Source organism: Carassius gibelio, chromosome B18 (genome assembly GCF_023724105.1).
Source record: "Carassius gibelio isolate Cgi1373 ecotype wild population from Czech Republic chromosome B18, carGib1.2-hapl.c, whole genome shotgun sequence".
NCBI classification, from domain to species: Eukaryota; Metazoa; Chordata; class Actinopteri; order Cypriniformes; family Cyprinidae; genus Carassius; species Carassius gibelio.
In genome coordinates, this window is record NC_068413.1 from 26,486,148 (window position 1) to 26,508,983 (window position 22,836).

The window sequence follows — 22,836 nt, forward strand, 5'->3', positions numbered from 1 at the left end:
TAACACATTAAAAACTGTCTTACAGCATTGCAGAAAACATTGTACTTCATAAGACATAAGCTTGTTTCAGTTTGGCAAGATTTGCACTGAATACTGAATGAAACAGCTTTATCTAATAGAGAGAAAAGCTTTTGAGCAGATTTGGGCTTGATTTCACTTCATTTCAACAGAAACACTATTTCAGCATTACTGGACTCAGAAAGCTGTAAACTGACAATCTTGATCATTGAAGTCCTAACATTAGTTTTTGTGCATATAATTTCTAACACATTAAAAACTGTCTTACAGCATTGCAGAAAACATTGTATTTCATAAGGCATAAGCTTGTTTCAGTTTGGCAAGATTTGCACTGAATATTGAATGAAACAGCTTTCTCTAATAGAGAGAAAAGCTTTTGAGCAGATTTGGGCTTGATTTCACTTCATTTGAACAGAAACACTATTTCAACATTACTGGACTCAGAAAGCTGTAAACTGACAATCTTGATCATTGCAGTCCTAACATTAGTTTTTGTGCATATAACTTCTTACACATTAAAAACTGTCTTACAGCATTGCAGAAAACATTGTACTTCATAAGGCATAAGCTTGTTTCAGTTTGGCAAGATTTGCACTGAATATTGAATGAAACAGCTTTCTCTAATAGTGAGAAAAGCTTTTGAGCAGATTTGGGCTTGATTTCACTTCATTTGAACAGAAACACTATTTCAACATTACTGGACTCAGAAAGCTGTAAACTGACAATCTTGATCATTGAAGTCCTAACATAAGTTTTTGTGCATATAACTTCTAACACATTAAAAACTGTCTTACAGCATTGCAGAAAACATTGTACTTCATAAGGCATAAGCTTGTTTCAGTTTGGCAAGATTTGCACTGAATACTGAATGAAACAGCTTTATCTAATAGAGAGAAAAGCTTTTGAGCAGATTTGGGCTTGATTTCACTTCATTTCAACAGAAACACTATTTCAGCATTACTGGACTCAGAAAGCTGTAAACTGACAATCTTGATCATTGAAGTCCTAACATAAGTTTTTGTGCATATAACTTCTAACACATTAAAAACTGTCTTACAGCATTGCAGAAAACATTGTACTTCATAAGACATAAGCTTGTTTCAGTTTGGCAAGATTTGCACTGAATACTGAATGAAACAGCTTTATCTAATAGAGAGAAAAGCTTTTGAGCAGATTTGGGCTTGATTTCACTTCATTTCAACAGAAACACTATTTCAGCATTACTGGACTCAGAAAGCTGTAAACTGACAATCTTGATCATTGAAGTCCTAACATTAGTTTTTGTGCATATAACTTCTAACACATTAAAAACTGTCTTACAGCATTGCAGAAAACATTGTACTTCATAAGACATAAGCTTGTTTCAGTTTGGCAAGATTTGCACTGAATACTGAATGAAACAGCTTTATCTAATAGAGAGAAAAGCTTTTGAGCAGATTTGGGCTTGATTTCACTTCATTTCAACAGAAACACTATTTCAGCATTACTGGACTCAGAAAGCTGTAAACTGACAATCTTGATCATTGAAGTCCTAACATAAGTTTTTGAGCATATAACTTCTAACACATTAAAAACTGTCTTACAGCATTGCAGAAAACATTGTACTTCATAAGGCATAAGCTTGTTTCAGTTTGGCAAGATTTGCACTGAATATTGAATGAAACAGCTTTCTCTAATAGAGAGAAAACCTTTTGAGCAGATTTGGGCTTGATTTCACTTCATTTGAACAGAAACACTATTTCAACATTACTGGACTCAGAAAGCTGTAAACTGACAATCTTGATCATTGAAGTCCTAACATTAGTTTTTGTGCATATAACTTCTAACACATTAAAAACTGTCTTACAGCATTGCAGAAAACATTGTACTTCATAAGGCATAAGCTTGTTTCAGTTTGGCAAGATTTGAACTGAATATTGAATGAAACAGCTTTCTCTAATAGAGAGAAAAGCTTTTGAGCAGATTTGGGCTTGATTTCACTTCATTTGAACAGAAACACTATTTCAACATTACTGGACTCAGAAAGCTGTAAACTGACAATCTTGATCATTGCAGTCCTAACATTAGTTTTTGTGTATATAACTTCTAACACATTAAAAACTGTCTTACAGCATTGCAGAAAACATTTTATTTCATAAGACATAAGCATGTTTCAGTTTGGCAAGATTTGCACTGAATACTGAATGAAACAGCTTTCTCTAATAGAGAGAAAAGCTTTTGAGCAGATTTGGGCTTGATTTCACTTCATTTGAACAGAAACACTATTTCAGCATTACTGGACTCAGAAAGCTGTAAACTGACAATCTTGATCATTGAAGTCCTAACATTAGTTTTTGTGCATATAACTTCTAACACATTAAAAACTGTCTTACAGCATTGCAGAAAACATTGTACTTCATAAGGCATAAGCTTGTTTCAGTTTGGCAAGATTTGCACTGAATACTGAATGAAACAGCTTTATCTAATAGAGAGAAAAGCTTTTGAGCAGATTTGGGCTTGATTTCACTTCATTTCAACAGAAACACTATTTCAGCATTACTGGACTCAGAAAGCTGTAAACTGACAATCTTGATCATTGAAGTCCTAACATAAGTTTTTGTGCATATAACTTCTAACACATTAAAAGCTGTCTTACAGCATTGCAGAAAACATTGTACTTCATAAGACATAAGCTTGTTTCAGTTTGGCAAGATTTGCACTGAATACTGAATGAAACAGCTTTATCTAATAGAGAGAAAAGCTTTTGAGCAGATTTGGGCTTGATTTCACTTCATTTGAACAGAAACACTATTTCAGCATTACTGGACTCAGAAAGCTGTAAACTGACAATCTTGATCATTGAAGTCCTAACATTAGTTTTTGTGCATATAACTTCTAACACATTAAAAACTGTCTTACAGCATTGCAGAAAACATTGTACTTCATAAGACATAAGCTTGTTTCAGTTTGGCAAGATTTGCACTGAATACTGAATGAAACAGCTTTATCTAATAGAGAGAAAAGCTTTTGAGCAGATTTGGGCTTGATTTCACTTCATTTCAACAGAAACACTATTTCAGCATTACTGGACTCAGAAAGCTGTAAACTGACAATCTTGATCATTGAAGTCCTAACATTAGGTTTTGTGCATATAACTTCTAACACATTAAAAACTGTCTTACAGCATTGCAGAAAACATTGTACTTCATAAGACATAAGCTTGTTTCAGTTTGGCAAGATTTGCACTGAATACTGAATGAAACAGCTTTATCTAATAGAGAGAAAAGCTTTTGAGCAGATTTGGGCTTGATTTCACTTCATTTCAACAGAAACACTATTTCAGCATTACTGGACTCAGAAAGCTGTAAACTGACAATCTTGATCATAGAAGTCCTAACATTAGTTTTTGTGCATATAACTTCTAACACATTAAAAACTGTCTTACAGCATTGCAGAAAACATTGTACTTCATAAGACATAAGCTTGTTTCAGTTTGGCAAGATTTGCACTGAATACTGAATGAAACAGCTTTATCTAATAGAGAGAAAAGCTTTTGAGCAGATTTGGGCTTGATTTCACTTCATTTCAACAGAAACAGTATTTCAGCATTACTGGACTCAGAAAGCTGTAAACTGACAATCTTGATCATTGAAGTCCTAACATTAGTTTTTGTGCATATAACTTCTAACACATTGAAAACTGTCTTACAGCATTGCAGAAAACATTGTACTTCATAAGACATAAGCTTGTTTCAGTTTGGCAAGATTTGCACTGAATACTGAATGAAACAGCTTTATCTAATAGAGAGAAAAGCTTTTGAGCAGATTTGGGCTTGATTTCACTTCATTTGAACTGAAACACTATTTCAGCATTACTGGACTCAGAAAGCTGTAAACTGACAATCTTGATCATTGAAGTCCTAACATTAGTTTTTGTGCATATAACTTCTAACACATTAAAAACTGTCTTACAGCATTGCAGAAAACATTGTACTTCATAAGACATAAGCTTGTTTCAGTTTGGCAAGATTTGCACTGAATACTGAATGAAACAGCTTTATCTAATAGAGAGAAAAGCTTTTGAGCAGATTTGGGCTTGATTTCACTTCATTTCAACAGAAACACTATTTCAGCATTACTGGACTCAGAAAGCTGTAAACTGACAATCTTGATCATTGAAGTCCTAACATTAGTTTTTGTGCATATAACTTCTTACACATTAAAAACTGTCTTACAGCATTGCAGAAAACATTGTACTTCATAAGACATAAGCTTGTTTCAGTTTGGCAAGATTTGCACTGAATACTGAATGAAACAGCTTTATCTAATAGAGAGAAAAGCTTTTGAGCAGATTTGGGCTTGATTTCACTTCATTTCAACAGAAACACTATTTCAGCATTACTGGACTCAGAAAGCTGTAAACTGACAATCTTGATCATTGAAGTCCTAACATAAGTTTTTGTGCATATAACTTCTAACACATTAAAAACTGTCTTACAGCATTGCAGAAAACATTGTACTTCATAAGGCATAAGCTTGTTTCAGTTTGGCAAGATTTGCACTGAATACTGAATGAAACAGCTTTATCTAATAGAGAGAAAAGCTTTTGAGCAGATTTGGGCTTGATTTCACTTCATTTCAACAGAAACACTATTTCAGCATTACTGGACTCAGAAAGCTGTAAACTGACAATCTTGATCATTGAAGTCCTAACATTAGTTTTTGTGCATATAACTTCTAACACATTAAAAACTGTCTTACAGCATTGCAGAAAACATTGTACTTCATAAGGCATAAGCTTGTTTCAGTTTGGCAAGATTTGCACTGAATACTGAATGAAACAGCTTTATCTAATAGAGAGAAAAGCTTTTGAGCAGATTTGAGCTTGATTTCACTTCATTTCATCAGAAACACTATTTCAGCATTACTGGACTCAGAAAGCTGTAAACTGACAATCTTGATCATTGAAGTCCTAACATAAGTTTTTGTGCATATAACTTCTAACACATTAAAAGCTGTCTTACAGCATTGCAGAAAACATTGTACTTCATAAGACATAAGCTTGTTTCAGTTTGGCAAGATTTGCACTGAATACTGAATGAAACAGCTTTATCTAATAGAGAGAAAAGCTTTTGAGCAGATTTGGGCTTGATTTCACTTCATTTCAACAGAAACACTATTTCAGCATTACTGGACTCAGAAAGCTGTAAACTGACAATCTTGATCATTGAAGTCCTAACATAAGTTTTTGTGCATATTACTTCTAACACATTAAAAACTGTCTTACAGCATTGCAGAAAACATTGTACTTCATAAGACATAAGCTTGTTTCAGTTTGACAAGATTTGCACTGAATACTGAATGAAACAGCTTTATCTAATAGAGAGAAAAGCTTTTGAGCAGATTTGGGCTTGATTTCACTTCATTTCAACAGAAACAGTATTTCAGCATTACTGGACTCAGAAAGCTGTAAACTGACAATCTTGATCATTGAAGTCCTAACATTAGTTTTTGTGCATATAACTTCTAACACATTAAAAACTGTCTTACAGCATTGCAGAAAACTTTGTACTTCATAAGACATAAGCTTGTTTCAGTTTGGCAAGATTTGCACTGAATACTGAATGAAACAGCTTTATCTAATAGAGAGAAAAGCTTTTGAGCAGATTTGGGCTTGATTTCACTTCATTTCAACAGAAACACTATTTCAGCATTACTGGACTCAGAAAGCTGTAAACTGACAATCTTGATCATTGAAGTCCTAACATTAGTTTTTGTGCATATAACTTCTAACACATTAAAAACTGTCTTACAGCATTGCAGAAAACATTGTACTTCATAAGACATAAGCTTGTTTCAGTTTGGCAAGATTTGCACTGAATACTGAATGAAACAGCTTTATCTAATAGAGAGAAAAGCTTTTGAGCAGATTTGGGCTTGATTTCACTTCATTTCAACAGAAACACTATTTCAGCATTACTGGACTCAGAAAGCTGTAAACTGACAATCTTGATCATTGAAGTCCTAACTTAAGTTTTTGTGCATATAACTTCTAACACATTAAAAACTGTCTTACAGCATTGCAGAAAACATTGTACTTCATAAGGCATAAGCTTGTTTCAGTTTGGCAAGATTTGCACTGAATATTGAATGAAACAGCTTTCTCTAATAGAGACAAAAGCTTTTGAGCAGATTTGGGCTTGATTTCACTTCATTTGAACAGAAACACTATTTCAACATTACTGGACTCAGAAAGCTGTAAACTGACAATCTTGATCATTGCAGTCCTAACATTAGTTTTTGTGGATATAACTTCTAACACATTAAAAACTGTCTTACAGCATTGCAGAAAACATTTTATTTCACAAGACATAAGCAAGTTTCAGTTTGGCAAGATTTGCACTGAATACTGAATGAAACAGCTTTCTCTAATAGAGAGAAAAGCTTTTGAGCAGATTTGGGCTTGATTTCACTTCATTTGAACAGAAACACTATTTCAACATTACTGGACTCAGAAAGCTGTAAACTGACAATCTTGATCATTGCAGTCCTAACATTAGTTTTTGTGCATATAACTTCTAACACATTAAAAACTGTCTTACAGCATTGCAGAAAACATTTTATTTCATAAGACATAAGCAAGTTTCAGTTTGGCAAGATTTGCACTGAATACTGAATGAAACAGCTTTCTCTAATAGAGAGAAAAGCTTTTGAGCAGATTTGGGCTTGATTTCACTTCATTTGAACAGAAACACTATTTCAGCATTACTGGACTCAGAAAGCTGTAAACTGACAATCTTGATCATTGAAGTCCTAACATAAGTTTTTGTGCATATAACTTCTAACACATTAAAAACTGTCTTACAGCATTGCAGAAAACATTGTACTTCATAAGGCATAAGCTTGTTTCAGTTTGGCAAGATTTGCACTGAATTCTGAATGAAACAGCTTTATCTAATAGAGAGAAAAGCTTTTGAGCAGATTTGGGCTTGATTTCACTTCATTTCAACAGAAACACTATTTCAGCATTACTGGACTCAGAAAGCTGTAAACTGACAATCTTGATCATTGAAGTCCTAACATAAGTTTTTGTGCATATAACTTCTAACACATTAAAAACTGTCTTACAGCATTGCAGAAAACATTGTACTTCATAAGACATAAGCTTGTTTCAGTTTGGCAAGATTTGCACTGAATACTGAATGAAACAGCTTTATCTAATAGAGAGAAAAGCTTTTGAGCAGATTTGGGCTTGATTTCACTTCATTTCAACAGAAACACTATTTCAGCATTACTGGACTCAGAAAGCTGTAAACTGACAATCTTGATCATTGAAGTCCTAACATTAGTTTTTGTGCATATAACTTCTAACACATTAAAAACTGTCTTACAGCATTGCAGAAAACATTGTACTTCATAAGACATAAGCTTGTTTCAGTTTGGCAAGATTTGAACTGAATACTGAATGAAACAGCTTTATCTAATAGAGAGAAAAGCTTTTGAGCAGATTTGGGCTTGATTTCACTTCATTTCAACAGAAACAGTATTTCAGCATTACTGGACTCAGAAAGCTGTAAACTGACAATCTTGATCATTGAAGTCCTAACATTAGTTTTTGTGCATATAACTTCTAACACATTAAAAACTGTCTTACAGCATTGCAGAAAACTTTGTACTTCATAAGACATAAGCTTGTTTCAGTTTGGCAAGATTTGCACTGAATACTGAATGAAACAGCTTTATCTAATAGAGAGAAAAGCTTTTGAGCAGATTTGGGCTTGATTTCACTTCATTTCAACAGAAACACTATTTCAGCATTACTGGACTCAGAAAGCTGTAAACTGACAATCTTGATCATTGAAGTCCTAACATTAGTTTTTGTGCATATAACTTCTAACACATTAAAAACTGTCTTACAGCATTGCAGAAAACATTGTACTTCATAAGACATAAGCTTGTTTCAGTTTGGCAAGATTTGCACTGAATACTGAATGAAACAGCTTTATCTAATAGAGAGAAAAGCTTTTGAGCAGATTTGGGCTTGATTTCACTTCATTTCAACAGAAACACTATTTCAGCATTACTGGACTCAGAAAGCTGTAAACTGACAATCTTGATCATTGAAGTCCTAACTTAAGTTTTTGTGCATATAACTTCTAACACATTAAAAACTGTCTTACAGCATTGCAGAAAACATTGTACTTCATAAGGCATAAGCTTGTTTCAGTTTGGCAAGATTTGCACTGAATATTGAATGAAACAGCTTTCTCTAATAGAGACAAAAGCTTTTGAGCAGATTTGGGCTTGATTTCACTTCATTTGAACAGAAACACTATTTCAACATTACTGGACTCAGAAAGCTGTAAACTGACAATCTTGATCATTGCAGTCCTAACATTAGTTTTTGTGGATATAACTTCTAACACATTAAAAACTGTCTTACAGCATTGCAGAAAACATTTTATTTCACAAGACATAAGCAAGTTTCAGTTTGGCAAGATTTGCACTGAATACTGAATGAAACAGCTTTCTCTAATAGAGAGAAAAGCTTTTGAGCAGATTTGGGCTTGATTTCACTTCATTTGAACAGAAACACTATTTCAACATTACTGGACTCAGAAAGCTGTAAACTGACAATCTTGATCATTGCAGTCCTAACATTAGTTTTTGTGCATATAACTTCTAACACATTAAAAACTGTCTTACAGCATTGCAGAAAACATTTTATTTCATAAGACATAAGCAAGTTTCAGTTTGGCAAGATTTGCACTGAATACTGAATGAAACAGCTTTCTCTAATAGAGAGAAAAGCTTTTGAGCAGATTTGGGCTTGATTTCACTTCATTTGAACAGAAACACTATTTCAGCATTACTGGACTCAGAAAGCTGTAAACTGACAATCTTGATCATTGAAGTCCTAACATAAGTTTTTGTGCATATAACTTCTAACACATTAAAAACTGTCTTACAGCATTGCAGAAAACATTGTACTTCATAAGGCATAAGCTTGTTTCAGTTTGGCAAGATTTGCACTGAATTCTGAATGAAACAGCTTTATCTAATAGAGAGAAAAGCTTTTGAGCAGATTTGGGCTTGATTTCACTTCATTTCAACAGAAACACTATTTCAGCATTACTGGACTCAGAAAGCTGTAAACTGACAATCTTGATCATTGAAGTCCTAACATAAGTTTTTGTGCATATAACTTCTAACACATTAAAAACTGTCTTACAGCATTGCAGAAAACATTGTACTTCATAAGACATAAGCTTGTTTCAGTTTGGCAAGATTTGCACTGAATACTGAATGAAACAGCTTTATCTAATAGAGAGAAAAGCTTTTGAGCAGATTTGGGCTTGATTTCACTTCATTTCAACAGAAACACTATTTCAGCATTACTGGACTCAGAAAGCTGTAAACTGACAATCTTGATCATTGAAGTCCTAACATTAGTTTTTGTGCATATAACTTCTAACACATTAAAAACTGTCTTACAGCATTGCAGAAAACATTGTACTTCATAAGACATAAGCTTGTTTCAGTTTGGCAAGATTTGAACTGAATACTGAATGAAACAGCTTTATCTAATAGAGAGAAAAGCTTTTGAGCAGATTTGGGCTTGATTTCACTTCATTTCAACAGAAACACTATTTCAGCATTACTGGACTCAGAAAGCTGTAAACTGACAATCTTGATCATTGAAGTCCTAACATAAGTTTTTGTGCATATAACTTCTAACACATTAAAAACTGTCTTACAGCATTGCAGAAAACATTGTACTTCATAAGGCATAAGCTTGTTTCAGTTTGGCAAGATTTGCACTGAATATTGAATGAAACAGCTTTCTCTAATAGAGAGAAAAGCTTTTGAGCAGATTTGGGCTTGATTTCACTTCATTTGAACAGAAACACTATTTCAACATTACTGGACTCAGAAAGCTGTAAACTGACAATCTTGATCATTGCAGTCCTAACATTAGTTTTTGTGCATATAACTTCTAACACATTAAAAACTGTCTTACAGCATTGCAGAAAACATTGTACTTCATAAGGCATAAGCTTGTTTCAGTTTGGCAAGATTTGCACTGAATATTGAATGAAACAGCTTTCTCTAATAGAGAGAAAAGCTTTTGAGCAGATTTGGGCTTGATTTCACTTCATTTGAACAGAAACACTATTTCAACATTACTGGACTCAGAAAGCTGTAAACTGACAATCTTGATCATTGCAGTCCTAACATTAGTTTTTGTGCATATAACTTCTAACACATTAAAAACTGTCTTACAGCATTGCAGAAAACATTGTACTTCATAAGACATAAGCTTGTTTCAGTTTGGCAAGATTTGCACTGAATACTGAATGAAACAGCTTTATCTAATAGAGAGAAAAGCTTTTGAGCAGATTTGGGCTTGATTTCACTTCATTTCAACAGAAACACTATTTCAGCATTACTGGACTCAGAAAGCTGTAAACTGACTATCTTGATCATTGAAGTCCTAACATTAGTTTTTGTGCATATAACTTCTAACACATTAAAAACTGTCTTACAGCATTGCAGAAAACATTGTACTTCATAAGACATAAGCTTGTTTCAGTTTGGCAAGATTTGCACTGAATACTGAATGAAACAGCTTTATCTAATAGAGAGAAAAGCTTTTGAGCAGATTTGGGCTTGATTTCACTTCATTTCAACAGAAACACTATTTCAGCATTACTGGACTCAGAAAGCTGTAAACTGACAATCTTGATCATTGAAGTCCTAACATAAGTTTTTGTGCATATAACTTCTAACACATTAAAAACTGTCTTACAGCATTGCAGAAAACATTGTACTTCATAAGGCATAAGCTTGTTTCAGTTTGGCAAGATTTGCACTGAATATTGAATGAAACAGCTTTCTCTAATAGAGAGAAAAGCTTTTGAGCAGATTTGGGCTTGATTTCACTTCATTTGAACAGAAACACTATTTCAACATTACTGGACTCAGAAAGCTGTAAACTGACAATCTTGATCATTGCAGTCCTAACATTAGTTTTTGTGCATATAACTTCTAACACATTAAAAACTGTCTTACAGCATTGCAGAAAACATTGTACTTCATAAGGCATAAGCTTGTTTCAGTTTGGCAAGATTTGCACTGAATATTGAATGAAACAGCTTTCTCTAATAGAGAGAAAAGCTTTTGAGCAGATTTGGGCTTGATTTCACTTCATTTGAACAGAAACACTATTTCAACATTACTGGACTCAGAAAGCTGTAAACTGACAATCTTGATCATTGCAGTCCTAACATTAGTTTTTGTGCATATAACTTCTAACACATTAAAAACTGTCTTACAGCATTGCAGAAAACATTGTACTTCATAAGACATAAGCTTGTTTCAGTTTGGCAAGATTTGCACTGAATACTGAATGAAACAGCTTTATCTAATAGAGAGAAAAGCTTTTGAGCAGATTTGGGCTTGATTTCACTTCATTTCAACAGAAACACTATTTCAGCATTACTGGACTCAGAAAGCTGTAAACTGACAATCTTGATCATTGAAGTCCTAACATTAGTTTTTGTGCATATAACTTCTAACACATTAAAAACTGTCTTACAGCATTGCAGAAAACATTGTACTTCATAAGACATAAGCTTGTTTCAGTTTGGCAAGATTTGCACTGAATACTGAATGAAACAGCTTTATCTAATAGAGAGAAAAGCTTTTGAGCAGATTTGGGCTTGATTTCACTTCATTTCAACAGAAACACTATTTCAGCATTACTGGACTCAGAAAGCTGTAAACTGACAATCTTGATCATTGAAGTCCTAACATAAGTTTTTGTGCATATAACTTCTAACACATTAAAAACTGTCTTACAGCATTGCAGAAAACATTGTACTTCATAAGGCATAAGCTTGTTTCAGTTTGGCAAGATTTGCACTGAATATTGAATGAAACAGCTTTCTCTAATAGAGACAAAAGCTTTTGAGCAGATTTGGGCTTGATTTCACTTCATTTGAACAGAAACACTATTTCAACATTACTGGACTCAGAAAGCTGTAAACTGACAATCTTGATCATTGCAGTCCTAACATTAGTTTTTGTGGATATAACTTCTAACACATTAAAAACTGTCTTACAGCATTGCAGAAAACATTTTATTTCACAAGACATAAGCAAGTTTCAGTTTGGCAAGATTTGCACTGAATACTGAATGAAACAGCTTTCTCTAATAGAGAGAAAAGCTTTTGAGCAGATTTGGGCTTGATTTCACTTCATTTGAACAGAAACACTATTTCAACATTACTGGACTCAGAAAGCTGTAAACTGACAATCTTGATCATTGCAGTCCTAACATTAGTTTTTGTGCATATAACTTCTAACACATTAAAAACTGTCTTACAGCATTGCAGAAAACATTTTATTTCATAAGACATAAGCAAGTTTCAGTTTGGCAAGATTTGCACTGAATACTGAATGAAACAGCTTTCTCTAATAGAGAGAAAAGCTTTTGAGCAGATTTGGGCTTGATTTCACTTCATTTGAACAGAAACACTATTTCAGCATTACTGGACTCAGAAAGCTGTAAACTGACAATCTTGATCATTGAAGTCCTAACATAAGTTTTTGTGCATATAACTTCTAACACATTAAAAACTGTCTTACAGCATTGCAGAAAACATTGTACTTCATAAGGCATAAGCTTGTTTCAGTTTGGCAAGATTTGCACTGAATATTGAATGAAACAGCTTTCTCTAATAGAGAGAAAAGCTTTTGAGCAGATTTGGGCTTGATTTCACTTCATTTGAACAGAAACACTATTTCAACATTACTGGACTCAGAAAGCTGTAAACTGACAATCTTGATCATTGCAGTCCTAACATTAGTTTTTGTGCATATAACTTCTAACACATTAAAAACTGTCTTACAGCATTGCAGAAAACATTGTACTTCATAAGGCATAAGCTTGTTTCAGTTTGGCAAGATTTGCACTGAATATTGAATGAAACAGCTTTCTCTAATAGAGAGAAAAGCTTTTGAGCAGATTTGGGCTTGATTTCACTTCATTTGAACAGAAACACTATTTCAACATTACTGGACTCAGAAAGCTGTAAACTGACAATCTTGATCATTGCAGTCCTAACATTAGTTTTTGTGCATATAACTTCTAACACATTAAAAACTGTCTTACAGCATTGCAGAAAACATTGTACTTCATAAGACATAAGCTTGTTTCAGTTTGGCTAGATTTGCACTGAATACTGAATGAAACAGCTTTATCTAATAGAGAGAAAAGCTTTTGAGCAGATTTGGGCTTGATTTCACTTCATTTCAACAGAAACACTATTTCAGCATTACTGGACTCAGAAAGCTGTAAACTGACAATCTTGATCATTGAAGTCCTAACATTAGTTTTTGTGCATATAACTTCTAACACATTAAAAACTGTCTTACAGCATTGCAGAAAACATTGTACTTCATAAGACATAAGCTTGTTTCAGTTTGGCAAGATTTGCACTGAATACTGAATGAAACAGCTTTATCTAATAGAGAGAAAAGCTTTTGAGCAGATTTGGGCTTGATTTCACTTCATTTCAACAGAAACACTATTTCAGCATTACTGGACTCAGAAAGCTGTAAACTGACAATCTTGATCATTGAAGTCCTAACATAAGTTTTTGTGCATATAACTTCTAACACATTAAAAACTGTCTTACAGCATTGCAGAAAACATTGTACTTCATAAGGCATAAGCTTGTTTCAGTTTGGCAAGATTTGCACTGAATATTGAATGAAACAGCTTTCTCTAATAGAGACAAAAGCTTTTGAGCAGATTTGGGCTTGATTTCACTTCATTTGAACAGAAACACTATTTCAACATTACTGGACTCAGAAAGCTGTAAACTGACAATCTTGATCATTGCAGTCCTAACATTAGTTTTTGTGGATATAACTTCTAACACATTAAAAACTGTCTTACAGCATTGCAGAAAACATTTTATTTCACAAGACATAAGCAAGTTTCAGTTTGGCAAGATTTGCACTGAATACTGAATGAAACAGCTTTCTCTAATAGAGAGAAAAGCTTTTGAGCAGATTTGGGCTTGATTTCACTTCATTTGAACAGAAACACTATTTCAACATTACTGGACTCAGAAAGCTGTAAACTGACAATCTTGATCATTGCAGTCCTAACATTAGTTTTTGTGCATATAACTTCTAACACATTAAAAACTGTCTTACAGCATTGCAGAAAACATTTTATTTCATAAGACATAAGCAAGTTTCAGTTTGGCAAGATTTGCACTGAATACTGAATGAAACAGCTTTCTCTAATAGAGAGAAAAGCTTTTGAGCAGATTTGGGCTTGATTTCACTTCATTTGAACAGAAACACTATTTCAGCATTACTGGACTCAGAAAGCTGTAAACTGACAATCTTGATCATTGAAGTCCTAACATAAGTTTTTGTGCATATAACTTCTAACACATTAAAAACTGTCTTACAGTATTGCAGAAAACATTGTACTTCATAAGGCATAAGCTTGTTTCAGTTTGGCAAGATTTGCACTGAATTCTGAATGAAACAGCTTTATCTAATAGAGAGAAAAGCTTTTGAGCAGATTTGGGCTTGATTTCACTTCATTTCAACAGAAACACTATTTCAGCATTACTGGACTCAGAAAGCTGTAAACTGACAATCTTGATCATTGAAGTCCTAACATAAGTTTTTGTGCATATAACTTCTAACACATTAAAAACTGTCTTACAGTATTGCAGAAAACATTGTACTTCATAAGGCATAAGCTTGTTTCAGTTTGGCAAGATTTGCACTGAATTCTGAATGAAACAGCTTTATCTAATAGAGAGAAAAGCTTTTGAGCAGATTTGGGCTTGATTTCACTTCATTTCAACAGAAACACTATTTCAGCATTACTGGACTCAGAAAGCTGTAAACTGACAATCTTGATCATTGAAGTCCTAACATAAGTTTTTGTGCATATAACTTCTAACACATTAAAAACTGTCTTACAGCATTGCAGAAAACATTGTACTTCATAAGACATAAGCTTGTTTCAGTTTGGCAAGATTTGCACTGAATACTGAATGAAACAGCTTTATCTAATAGAGAGAAAAGCTTTTGAGCAGATTTGGGCTTGATTTCACTTCATTTCAACAGAAACACTATTTCAGCATTACTGGACTCAGAAAGCTGTAAACTGACAATCTTGATCATTGAAGTCCTAACATTAGTTTTTGTGCATATAACTTCTAACACATTAAAAACTGTCTTACAGCATTGCAGAAAACATTGTACTTCATAAGACATAAGCTTGTTTCAGTTTGGCAAGATTTGAACTGAATCCTGAATGAAACAGCTTTATCTAATAGAGAGAAAAGCTTTTGAGCAGATTTGGGCTTGATTTCACTTCATTTCAACAGAAACACTATTTCAGCATTACTGGACTCAGAAAGCTGTAAACTGACAATCTTGATCATTGAAGTCCTAACATAAGTTTTTGTGCATATAACTTCTAACACATTAAAAACTGTCTTACAGCATTGCAGAAAACATTGTACTTCATAAGGCATAAGCTTGTTTCAGTTTGGCAAGATTTGCACTGAATATTGAATGAAACAGCTTTCTCTAATAGAGAGAAAAGCTTTTGAGCAGATTTGGGCTTGATTTCACTTCATTTGAACAGAAACACTATTTCAACATTACTGGACTCAGAAAGCTGTAAACTGACAATCTTGATCATTGCAGTCCTAACATTAGTTTTTGTGCATATAACTTCTAACACATTAAAAACTGTCTTACAGCATTGCAGAAAACATTGTACTTCATAAGGCATAAGCTTGTTTCAGTTTGGCAAGATTTGCACTGAATATTGAATGAAACAGCTTTCTCTAATAGAGAGAAAAGCTTTTGAGCAGATTTGGGCTTGATTTCACTTCATTTGAACAGAAACACTATTTCAACATTACTGGACTCAGAAAGCTGTAAACTGACAATCTTGATCATTGCAGTCCTAACATTAGTTTTTGTGCATATAACTTCTAACACATTAAAAACTGTCTTACAGCATTGCAGAAAACATTGTACTTCATAAGACATAAGCTTGTTTCAGTTTGGCAAGATTTGCACTGAATACTGAATGAAACAGCTTTATCTAATAGAGAGAAAAGCTTTTGAGCAGATTTGGGCTTGATTTCACTTCATTTCAACAGAAACACTATTTCAGCATTACTGGACTCAGAAAGCTGTAAACTGACAATCTTGATCATTGAAGTCCTAACATTAGTTTTTGTGCATATAACTTCTAACACATTAAAAACTGTCTTACAGCATTGCAGAAAACATTGTACTTCATAAGACATAAGCTTGTTTCAGTTTGGCAAGATTTGCACTGAATACTGAATGAAACAGCTTTATCTAATAGAGAGAAAAGCTTTTGAGCAGATTTGGGCTTGATTTCACTTCATTTCAACAGAAACACTATTTCAGCATTACTGGACTCAGAAAGCTGTAAACTGACAATCTTGATCATTGAAGTCCTAACATAAGTTTTTGTGCATATAACTTCTAACACATTAAAAACTGTCTTACAGCATTGCAGAAAACATTGTACTTCATAAGGCATAAGCTTGTTTCAGTTTGGCAAGATTTGCACTGAATATTGAATGAAACAGCTTTCTCTAATAGAGACAAAAGCTTTTGAGCAGATTTGGGCTTGATTTCACTTCATTTGAACAGAAACACTATTTCAACATTACTGGACTCAGAAAGCTGTAAACTGACAATCTTGATCATTGCAGTCCTAACATTAGTTTTTGTGCATATAACTTCTTACACATTAAAAACTGTCTTACAGCATTGCAGAAAACATTGTACTTCATAAGGCATAAGCTTGTTTCAGTTTGGCAAGATTTGCACTGAATATTGAATGAAACAGCTTTCTCTAATAGTGAGAAAAGCTTTTGAGCAGATTTGGGCTTGATTTCACTTCATTTGAACAGAAACACTATTTCAACATTACTGGACTCAGAAAGCTGTAAACTGACAATCTTGATCATTGCAGTCCTAACATTAGTTTTTGTGTATATAACTTCTAACACATTAAAAACTGTCTTACAGCATTGCAGAAAACATTTTATTTCATAAGACATAAGCAAGTTTCAGTTTGGCAAGATTTGCACTGAATACTGAATGAAACAGCTTTCTCTAATAGAGAGAAAAGCTTTTGAGCAGATTTGGGCTTGATTTCACTTCATTTGAACAGAAACACTATTTCAGCATTACTGGACTCAGAAAGCTGTAAACTGACAATCTTGATCATTGAAGTCCTAACATAAGTTTTTGTGCATATAACTTCTAACACATTAAAAACTGTCTTACAGCATTGCAGAAAACATTGTACTTCATAAGGCATAAGCTTGTTTCAGTTTGGCAAGATTTGCACTGAATACTGAATGAAACAGCTTTATCTAATAGAGAGAAAAGCTTTTGAGCAGATTTGGGCTTGATTTCACTTCATTTCAACAGAAACACTATTTCAGCATTACTGGACTCAGAAAGCTGTAAACTGACAATCTTGATCATTGAAGTCCTAACATAAGTTTTTGTGCATATAACTTCTAACACATTAAAAACTGTCTTACAGCATTGCAGAAAACATTGTACTTCATAAGACATAAGCTTGTTTCAGTTTGGCAAGATTTGCACTGAATACTGAATGAAACAGCTTTATCTAATAGAGAGAAAAGCTTTTGAGCAGATTTGGGCTTGATTTCACTTCATTTCAACAGAAACACTATTTCAGCATTACTGGACTCAGAAAGCTGTAAACTGACAATCTTGATCATTGAAGTCCTAACATTAGTTTTTGTGCATATAACTTCTAACACATTAAAAACTGTCTTACAGCATTGCAGAAAACATTGTACTTCATAAGACATAAGCTTGTTTCAGTTTGGCAAGATTTGAACTGAATACTGAATGAAACAGCTTTATCTAATAGAGAGAAAAGCTTTTGAGCAGATTTGGGCTTGATTTCACTTCATTTCAACAGAAACACTATTTCAGCATTACTGGACTCAGAAAGCTGTAAACTGACAATCTTGATCATTGAAGTCCTAACATAAGTTTTTGTGCATATAACTTCTAACACATTAAAAACTGTCTTACAGCATTGCAGAAAACATTGTACTTCATAAGGCATAAGCTTGTTTCAGTTTGGCAAGATTTGCACTGAATATTGAATGAAACAGCTTTCTCTAATAGAGAGAAAAGCTTTTGAGCAGATTTGGGCTTGATTTCACTTCATTTGAACAGAAACACTATTTCAACATTACTGGACTCAGAAAGCTGTAAACTGACAATCTTGATCATTGCAGTCCTAACATTAGTTTTTGTGCATATAACTTCTAACACATTAAAAACTGTCTTACAGCATTGCAGAAAACATTGTACTTCATAAGGCATAAGCTTGTTTCAGTTTGGCAAGATTTGCACTGAATATTGAATGAAACAGCTTTCTCTAATAGAGAGAAAAGCTTTTGAGCAGATTTGGGCTTGATTTCACTTCATTTGAACAGAAACACTATTTCAACATTACTGGACTCAGAAAGCTGTAAACTGACAATCTTGATCATTGCAGTCCTAACATTAGTTTTTGTGCATATAACTTCTAACACATTAAAAACTGTCTTACAGCATTGCAGAAAACATTGTACTTCATAAGACATAAGCTTGTTTCAGTTTGGCAAGATTTGCACTGAATACTGAATGAAACAGCTTTATCTAATAGAGAGAAAAGCTTTTGAGCAGATTTGGGCTTGATTTCACTTCATTTCAACAGAAACACTATTTCAGCATTACTGGACTCAGAAAGCTGTAAACTGACAATCTTGATCATTGAAGTCCTAACATTAGTTTTTGTGCATATAACTTCTAACACATTAAAAACTGTCTTACAGCATTGCAGAAAACATTGTACTTCATAAGACATAAGCTTGTTTCAGTTTGGCAAGATTTGCACTGAATACTGAATGAAAAGCTTTATCTAATAGAGAGAAAAGCTTTTGAGCAGATTTGGGCTTGATTTCACTTCATTTCAACAGAAACACTATTTCAGCATTACTGGACTCAGAAAGCTGTAAACTGACAATCTTGATCATTGAAGTCCTAACATAAGTTTTTGTGCATATAACTTCTAACACATTAAAAACTGTCTTACAGCATTGCAGAAAACATTGTACTTCATAAGGCATAAGCTTGTTTCAGTTTGGCAAGATTTGCACTGAATATTGAATGAAACAGCTTTCTCTAATAGAGACAAAAGCTTTTGAGCAGATTTGGGCTTGATTTCACTTCATTTGAACAGAAACACTATTTCAACATTACTGGACTCAGAAAGCTGTAAACTGACAATCTTGATCATTGCAGTCCTAACATTAGTTTTTGTGGATATAACTTCTAACACATTAAAAACTGTCTTACAGCATTGCAGAAAACATTTTATTTCACAAGACATAAGCAAGTTTCAGTTTGGCAAGATTTGCACTGAATACTGAATGAAACAGCTTTCTCTAATAGAGAGAAAAGCTTTTGAGCAGATTTGGGCTTGATTTCACTTCATTTGAACAGAAACACTATTTCAACATTACTGGACTCAGAAAGCTGTAAACTGACAATCTTGATCATTGCAGTCCTAACATTAGTTTTTGTGCATATAACTTCTAACACATTAAAAACTGTCTTACAGCATTGCAGAAAACATTTTATTTCATAAGACATAAGCAAGTTTCAGTTTGGCAAGATTTGCACTGAATACTGAATGAAACAGCTTTCTCTAATAGAGAGAAAAGCTTTTGAGCAGATTTGGGCTTGATTTCACTTCATTTGAACAGAAACACTATTTCAGCATTACTGGACTCAGAAAGCTGTAAACTGACAATCTTGATCATTGAAGTCCTAACATAAGTTTTTGTGCATATAACTTCTAACACATTAAAAACTGTCTTACAGTATTGCAGAAAACATTGTACTTCATAAGGCATAAGCTTGTTTCAGTTTGGCAAGATTTGCACTGAATTCTGAATGAAACAGCTTTATCTAATAGAGAGAAAAGCTTTTGAGCAGATTTGGGCTTGATTTCACTTCATTTCAACAGAAACACTATTTCAGCATTACTGGACTCAGAAAGCTGTAAACTGACAATCTTGATCATTGAAGTCCTAACATAAGTTTTTGTGCATATAACTTCTAACACATTAAAAACTGTCTTACAGCATTGCAGAAAACATTGTACTTCATAAGACATAAGCTTGTTTCAGTTTGGCAAGATTTGCACTGAATACTGAATGAAACAGCTTTATCTAATAGAGAGAAAAGCTTTTGAGCAGATTTGGGCTTGATTTCACTTCATTTCAACAGAAACACTATTTCAGCATTACTGGACTCAGAAAGCTGTAAACTGACAATCTTGATCATTGAAGTCCTAACATTAGTTTTTGTGCATATAACTTCTAACACATTAAAAACTGTCTTACAGCATTGCAGAAAACATTGTACTTCATAAGACATAAGCTTGTTTCAGTTTGGCAAGATTTGAACTGAATCCTGAATGAAACAGCTTTATCTAATAGAGAGAAAAGCTTTTGAGCAGATTTGGGCTTGATTTCACTTCATTTCAACAGAAACACTATTTCAGCATTACTGGACTCAGAAAGCTGTAAACTGACAATCTTGATCATTGAAGTCCTAACATAAGTTTTTGTGCATATAACTTCTAACACATTAAAAACTGTCTTACAGCATTGCAGAAAACATTGTACTTCATAAGGCATAAGCTTGTTTCAGTTTGGCAAGATTTGCACTGAATATTGAATGAAACAGCTTTCTCTAATAGAGAGAAAAGCTTTTGAGCAGATTTGGGCTTGATTTCACTTCATTTGAACAGAAACACTATTTCAACATTACTGGACTCAGAAAGCTGTAAACTGACAATCTTGATCATTGCAGTCCTAACATTAGTTTTTGTGCATATAACTTCTAACACATTAAAAACTGTCTTACAGCATTGCAGAAAACATTGTACTTCATAAGGCATAAGCTTGTTTCAGTTTGGCAAGATTTGCACTGAATATTGAATGAAACAGCTTTCTCTAATAGAGAGAAAAGCTTTTGAGCAGATTTGGGCTTGATTTCACTTCATTTGAACAGAAACACTATTTCAACATTACTGGACTCAGAAAGCTGTAAACTGACAATCTTGATCATTGCAGTCCTAACATTAGTTTTTGTGTATATAACTTCTAACACATTAAAAACTGTCTTACAGCATTGCAGAAAACATTTTATTTCATAAGACATAAGCATGTTTCAGTTTGGCAAGATTTGCACTGAATACTGAATGAAACAGCTTTCTCTAATAGAGAGAAAAGCTTTTGAGCAGATTTGGGCTTGATTTCACTTCATTTGAACAGAAACACTATTTCAGCATTACTGGACTCAGAAAGCTGTAAACTGACAATCTTGATCATTGAAGTCCTAACATTAGTTTTTGTGCATATAACTTCTAACACATTAAAAACTGTCTTACAGCATTGCAGAAAACATTGTACTTCATAAGGCATAAGCTTGTTTCAGTTTGGCAAGATTTGAACTGAATACTGAATGAAACAGCTTTATCTAATAGAGAGAAAAGCTTTTGAGCAGATTTGGGCTTGATTTCACTTCATTTCAACAGAAACACTATTTCAGCATTACTGGACTCAGAAAGCTGTAAACTGACAATCTTGATCATTGAAGTCCTAACATAAGTTTTTGTGCATATAACTTCTAACACATTAAAAACTGTCTTACAGCATTGCAGAAAACATTGTACTTCATAAGGCATAAGCTTGTTTCAGTTTGGCAAGATTTGCACTGAATATTGAATGAAACAGCTTTCTCTAATAGAGAGAAAAGCTTTTGAGCAGATTTGGGCTTGATTTCACTTCATTTGAACAGAAACACTATTTCAACATTACTGGACTCAGAAAGCTGTAAACTGACAATCTTGATCATTGCAGTCCTAACATTAGTTTTTGTGCATATAACTTCTAACACATTAAAAACTGTCTTACAGCATTGCAGAAAACATTGTACTTCATAAGGCATAAGCTTGTTTCAGTTTGGCAAGATTTGCACTGAATATTGAATGAAACAGCTTTCTCTAATAGAGAGAAAAGCTTTTGAGCAGATTTGGGCTTGATTTCACTTCATTTGAACAGAAACACTATTTCAACATTACTGGACTCAGAAAGCTGTAAACTGACAATCTTGATCATTGCAGTCCTAACATTAGTTTTTGTGTATATAACTTCTAACACATTAAAAACTGTCTTACAGCATTGCAGAAAACATTGTACTTCATAAGGCATAAGCTTGTTTCAGTTTGGCAAGATTTGCACTGAATTCTGAATGAAACAGCTTTATCTAACAGAGAGAAAAGCTTTTGAGCAGATTTGGGCTTGATTTCACTTCATTTCAACAGAAACACTATTTCAGCATTACTGGACTCAGAAAGCTGTAAACTGACAATCTTGATCATTGAAGTCCTAACATAAGTTTTTGTGCATATAACTTCTAACACATTAAAAGCTGTCTTACAGCATTGCAGAAAACATTGTACTTCATAAGACATAAGCTTGTTTCAGTTTGGCAAGATTTGCACTGAATACTGAATGAAACAGCTTTATCTAATAGAGAGAAAAGCTTTTGAGCAGATTTGGGCTTGATTTCACTTCATTTCAACAGAAACACTATTTCAGCATTACTGGACTCAGAAAGCTGTAAACTGACAATC